Source organism: Gopherus flavomarginatus, chromosome 18, assembly GCF_025201925.1.
Source record: "Gopherus flavomarginatus isolate rGopFla2 chromosome 18, rGopFla2.mat.asm, whole genome shotgun sequence".
Taxonomy (NCBI): domain Eukaryota; kingdom Metazoa; phylum Chordata; order Testudines; family Testudinidae; genus Gopherus; species Gopherus flavomarginatus.
Genome location: NC_066634.1, coordinates 7,146,587 through 7,153,575, shown reverse-complemented (window position 1 = coordinate 7,153,575; position 6,989 = coordinate 7,146,587).

The following is a 6,989-nucleotide window of genomic DNA, read 5'->3' as shown; positions in this document are numbered from 1 at the left end:
GTGAGAGCCACAGGGGGCCGGGGGGGAGTGGCAGTGGGGGCTGCCCAAGGGATCACACCAATCTTGTCCCCCACCATAGTGAGCAGGGAGGGAGGACAAACACTGAGGGAGAGGAGGGGAAATGGGAAACAGGTCAAGCACTCCTCCCCGCTAAGCTGTGGGCAGGGGAGGAGGGTGCTGGAGAGGGAGGACTGGATGGGCAGGGGGGCTATCAAAGACTTGGGGGGGAGGTCCAGTTACCAACACAAGATGGAATTCCAGCACCTTCAGATGCACTAGGGGCGGGTGGCTAGAATAGCATGAGAGGTGCGCAGTGAGACGGGGTCAACTAAAAAGGTAGGGGCACAAGTGCATGGGAGGGGGGCATGGGCACATGGAGCGAGGGGCTTATCAGGGCAGGGGGAATTCGGGGGGGGAGGAGACAATGAGGCTGGAAGTAGGACAGGGAAACCAAGGGGCTAAGTGCAGAAGCTGGGGTGGGGCAAGCAAACAAGCAAAACTGCTGAGGGAAAAGGGCGGGTCAGGCAAACTAAAGCCTGAAGCTGCTGAGGGGCTGGGGCAAAGGGCTGGAAGGGACAGGTAGTAAGGGGCAAAGCTGGGAGACTGCTGCAGGGAAGGGGTGGGGTGTCAGTCTAAGGCAGGGGGCATGTGTGCCCACGTACAGTTGTGTAAGCAGAGTCAGGATGAGTTCTACCCTGACATCTGGTGGTGAATTATGGCGAGTGTGGAAAACAATTTCAGGGGCTGATTGTGTTTGCATAGGCACACCCACCCCGCCTAGCATAGCCCACAGCAGCCTAAAATGGTTACTTTCACAGCTGTGGGATCCCCAATTTCTTTGTTATTGGGGCAGGAGGAATAAAGTGTTGTCACACTGACTATGTGAATAAGGACCTATGAAAGAGCTTTATGACAGAGAATCTCACCATCAGTGAAGCAGCAATCACTAGACAAGGGATATGAGTGCCAAAACTCAGTGAAGAGGGAGGGAATAGGTGTTTGTATCTGGTAGTGTGGGTTCTTTGTGTAAGCTAGAGACACTAATTGCATCTCTCTCTCTCTCCTGCTCCCCCTTCCCCACTGTTGAATATCAGAGCTGATTTTTGATTCTGTTAAGAATCTAGTTATAGGTTATAGTGCTGAACTCACTTTGGGCTAATGGTGCACCAGCATTGGGGCTCCTTTACTAAGAGCTGAAATCACTAAGGAGCTAAAACAGCAAAGAATCCTGTGGCACGTTATAGACTAACAGACATTTTGGAGCATGAGCTTTCGTGGGTGAATACCCACTTCATCAGCTAAAATTACTGAGCTGAGTGCTGTGCTAACTAGTGGGGGAGCCTGAAGCTGTATTGCAGAGCAGCTGGCAGAGTGGAGTGGTTTGTGGGGATAGTTAGAGTGCTCACAGAGTGAGTGGAGCGGAGCAGTTTGTGGGGATGGCTGATGGAGCAGAGCAGCTGGCAAAGCGGAGTGGAGCAGTTTGTGGAGGAGCAGAGTGGATTAGCTGGTAGAGCGGAGCAGTTCGTGGTGAAGGCAGAAGCAGAACCCCACGGAGAGGAAGGGCTGTCGGCCCCGGACCACATAAGGCCCCTTTCTACCCAAGTTGGAGGGGAAAACCCTGCAGATAGACTCTTGAACTCTGGGTCTGCACTGACCTGGGACAGAGACTGTTTTGGGACTGTGGGTGATTTTTGGGTTGCTGGACTCTAGGGACATTTGGAGTATTGGACTTTGGAGTCTTGGGGTGATTTTGGGGTTGCTGGACTCAAGAGCCCAGGGAAAAGGACTCGGCCAATTTCCTGGGGTGGGTCTTTGCTCCTGATTTGATCTATGAACTCTAGTTGAGGTGTTTTCCCAATTTAATGCTATGTTGTTTATTTCAGGTAATTAAACATTTTCTGCTACACTGAGACTCTGTGCTTGCGAGAGGGGAAATATTGCCTCTTTGAGGCTCTCAGGGGTGTGTGTAAGATTTTTCCAGGTCACTGGGTGGGGGCTCGAGCTGGTTTGCATTACGTTGTAGGGAAGGGACCCCTATGTATTGAACCCGGCCCTTGCTGTTATCAATTTGGCCTGGCAGAAGGGTTACACTTGCAGAGAGTCTTTGGGCTGGCTGCTGCTTCAGGCCCAAATGGTGGCAAAAGTGCATTGTAGACAAGGCAAGCAGCTGAGTCCCAGAGACTGGAGCTGAGGCAGATGGTAAGCAACCAGTGGGGGAGGGTGGAGAGGGCAGCAGTGGAGAGGGGGGAAGGAGGGACACAGATGAACCAGGGGCAGGGTCCATGCCACACCTCCAGTGTCCCCACAAACACAGTCAAGATCTCTGCCACAAGAGCACAGTTGGAAAATGACTCAGTCGTGGAAGGCCCCCTCCATGATTGTCTGCAGAGTCCCTGCGCGCTCCCCCAGCAGCAAACGATCCTCTTCTTCTCTACCTCAAGGCTCCAGCAGCTCCCAGGCAGCAAGCACAGCAGCAGTGGCTCCAGCATCTCCAGCAGGCAGTCTGGTGGCCAGGCAGGCAGGATCAACTTCTCCCTGTCCCAGTATGGGCTTCATCACGTTGACATGGAGAGGTTTCTGACAGGGATTGACTTCTGTGGAGTGAAAGTGCAGAATCACTCTTTGGTTTCCCTTATAGATTATTCAGTTCAGACGCTGTTTCTTGCACATTGGTTTTAGCAAGCGACAACGGCTGGGAAAAGGAATTGTCATGGCGCAAATTGTAGGATAAATTGCCTGCTCATGAAGTCAGTGATTGTCACATGCAATGTTATCTGAAATGGCGAGATCTAGAGGGAAGACTTGCCCAAGGATCTGATATAAACTCACAGCTAGACAAGGAAATAGAAGCTAAAGCAAAATACTGGAGGGATTTGCTTAACCAAATTCAGTCAATTACTTTGTTCCTAGGTGAGACAGTGTGACGTTCCCCTCTGGTGTTGTCTGGACCAGTGATGTGCTAGGTCACTCCAGTCCTTGACTCTGGGAGCCAGCCTTCCCCTGCTCTGCTGTGAGAACCTCCACTCCTGGGGTGTTCATGCACAGCCTCTGGCATATAAGCTGCTCCTTGGATTGTACAACCGAATGACACTAGCCAATATCTCCAGTCCCAGACACAACCCTAGGAACCTCCATCTTGCGGTGTCCAGTTATGCCCGCTGGATGCTGCAAGCTTATATAAGTTCATCAATTCAACAAAGAAATTGCTATGTACCAGCATTGTTGTCCCAAGGAAGGTCTCTGACATGCTTCAAGCCAAATGCACTACTTCAGATAGAATAAATAAATTTATTAACTATAAAGATAGATTTTAAGTGATTATAAGTCAATGCATAACAAGTCAGAGTGGTTACCAACAGAAATAAAATATAAGCACAGTCTGAACTCTCAACCCTATTAGACTGGGCAGCAACTAGATTAAGCAGTTTTTCTCACCCCACTTCATATTGCAGTCCTTAATATACAGGTTTGTTCTTTAAACCTGGGCCAGACTCCTGTGCTGGAGTTTTATCTTCTTCTCAGTGTCTTGGTTGCTTGCAGCATAGGTGGGGGCAGGAGAAGGGCCCAGTACATATCCTCTCTGTCTGTTTTATACCCTCAGTCCATGTGCTTGGAGAACACTAGTCCAGGAATGTCTGGGGGGCATTGCTGAGTCTCTCCTAGCAAAGTTGAGCAATTCCCCTGGTGTGGCCTCATGCAGGTGAGTCATTGCACTGTAGCTCCCTTGCTGGACAATGGCTGTTTGACACCCTGCCTGGGAGTTGGCTACTTTCCTTGCTGTTGCCTCGGGGGAGCTAATATCTGGCTGATTCCCCAACTTACAGCATGTTTAAGTGACAACCATACAACACAATTCTCATAACTTCATATGCATCAATGATACACACATATGGATAGAGAAATGACTTTCAGCAGATCATAATCTTTCCCCTGATACCTTGCAAGGCGTGTCTTATATGTAAGATCACGATTACATGAAAATGAGGAATATGGGGGTTACAGTACCCTCCCCCAAGGTATAGAATGTCACAGGGAGGACTTGCTTTCAGGGGAACTTCAAATACAATTGGAGACTGCCATCATGGTAATTTTCTTGGAATTGTTGAATTGCTTGCCAAATACGATCCAGTTCTTCAGGATCACGTAAGTAAAGTGAGGCAATCTCAAGATAATGGAAAATGATTTCAAGGTCATTATCTTTCTGCAAACAGTCAGAATGAGTTTATCCAGGCAGGCAGCACAAAAGTAGTTCAAGTAATATTATCAGAAAGATGACATTCTAAATATTTTGCTGTGCTTGTTGATGCTACCCCTGATTCTTCTCATGGAGCACACTACAATCATCCTGATACATTTTACACGACTATACAGGTTTTGCTATCAAAGAATGATTTCTGGAGTTTGTTGACTGCAACAAAAAAACTGGACAAGATATTGCTATCCTGATTATAACTGTACTGGAAAAAACAAAATATCACATTGCTAGACTGCAAGGGTCAGGGGTATGACAGTGGTTTGAATATGGCTGGCAAATATAATGGTGCTCAAGCCGTTATTACTTAAATTAATCCTCTTGCTAAATTTTCTAATTGTGGAGCTCATAGCTTAAATTTGTGTGGCTCAAATGCAGCAGAGTGCTGTGATGAGTGTAATCACATTTTTTGGGATTGTACAAAAACTAAAAAAATTTTGCTTACAGCCCTAAATAGTGGGAGATATTGCAAACAAAGATTGGATGTTCATCGCATAATCTGTCTCAGACTAGATGGTCAGCTCATGTGGAAAGTGTTAAACCAATTGCAAAACATTTGCCACTAATAAAACATTCGCTTATCGAGTGCAAGGAACTAAATCTGTCTTCTGAGTGCAAAACATAGCTAAAGGTAATTCAGTGCTACATACAGTCATTTAAATGTACTTTGACGGCAACAATATGACTCAAAATATTGGTTGCCATAGATCAATGCAATAAGATTCTTCAATCAAGAGAGGCAAACTCTTGAGGTGGAAGTACAAAACATTGACAACTTGACTGAGGAGCTTAAAGAGTTACGTGGTAAGTGGAAAACTCTTTTATCGGAAGCCAAGCGTGCGGCCAAAGCCATGTTAACAGACCTGCCAACCAAAACTAAAATCCCTGAGAAATGCACAAAAAAGAGAAAACTGTTTCACGATGAAACACCAGAAGTCCAACTGGGAGAAGAGAATGAAGAGAGAGATTTTAAAGTGAATGTTTTTTACAAGCTTGTTGACTGTGTAATCAGGGGGTTGACACAGTGGTTTGTCATAGCCAGAGATATCAATAATATTTCAGCTTTCTGTTGTCATATTTGGAATTCACTGATACTTCAGATTGAAAACTTGTGTTCTGCTTTTTGCAGAGACTATGACAACGATGTATGCACGGACATCATTGATGAAGTGAAACACACACAGGCAATTTATAAGGCAAACTGTGGAAGTGCACCTCTCAAACCACTAGAGCTGTTAAATAAAATTCATGAGCTTAAGTTGGAAAGTCTTTTTCCTAATGTCACCAGAGTTCTGCAGATATTCTGCACCATAGCTGTCACTGTTTCTGAAGCTGAAAGATCTTTTAGCAAAATGAAACAAATCAAAGATGTACAAAGATCAATAATCAGACAAGAAAGACTTAATGGTCTTGCTCTTCTTGCTATTGAGCAAGATCTTCTCAGGTCATTGCATTTTGAAGATATAATCAATGCAAAAAAATCCCAAAGAGTTGCATTTTACCCCCTCCTTCCACATTCAGATATTATGATTTTTTAAAATCTTTTTAAATACTTTGTTTATTATTGTATATTTTAACTTTGTTGTTCATATTCAATTAAATCTTGCATATCAGTTTTTTTCTTGTCTTTAGATTAAACACCTAATTGTGACTTATGTGTAATTAGCCGACTTGATACTTTAGATGTTTTCTTACTTTGTGCTTATTTAAATGTTTTATATATTATTTAATTTCATAGAATCATAAGAAATAAGGATTGGAAGAGACCTCAGGAGGTATCTAATCCAACACCCTGCTCAAAGCAGGACCAACCCCAACTAAATCATCCCAGCCAGGGCTTTATCAAGCCAGGCCTTAAAAACCAGGAAGGAAGGAGATTCCACCATCTCCCTAGGAAACCCATTCCTAGTGAAATAGTTTTTCCTAATATCCAATCAAGACCTCCCCCACTGCAACTTGAGACTTTTGCTTCTTATTCTGTCATCTGCCACCACTGAACAGCTGAGCTCCATTCTCTTTGGAACCCCCCTGAAGTCTGCTATCAAATCCCCCCTCTCTCTTCTCTTCTGCAGACTAAATAACTCAAGTCCCCTCAGCCTCTCCTTATAAGACATGTGCCCCAGCCCTCTGCTGGACTCTCTCCAATTTCATTCCATAATGTATTCATTTAATTTAAATATATAATTAAAAATAACAAATTCCACATCTTATATTTATGCTCACAATTTGTTTAATACTGGTGCTCTAACCGGGAAAAAAAAAAGTTAACTACATCAAGCAATGCCACAACTTATGTATAGTGGGTTCTAATGTGCTATCAATAGGATAAAAAGTCGTGTCATAAACCTCAGCCATCCCTTTCCAGGGGGTCCATGGACTGTTCTGCCCTGGGGCCCAGAATTGCTGTCAGAATGGCACAGCAGAACCCCGCTGAGCCGAGGACAGGCCAGAGCTGCTGGAGCCACCTGCTGACCAAGGCACTGAGGAGTTGCTGGGACTGCCACTGGCCACCTACCCTGAGGAAATGGAGGACCCCTATGGATCCAGATACACCCCAAGGGGAGGGAAGGAAGTGGCTCAGGGGCAGCTGACCCCAGTCTGGCCAGGTTGCTGGGGTGGCAATCTCCCCTCTCGTGGCAATCTTGTGGTCGGATCTTCTGTCCAAAACCTCCCAGAAGCTGGTGTCAGTTCATGTTTCTGTGGTTGGCTGATGTCATTATTCCCCCTTACATTCTTC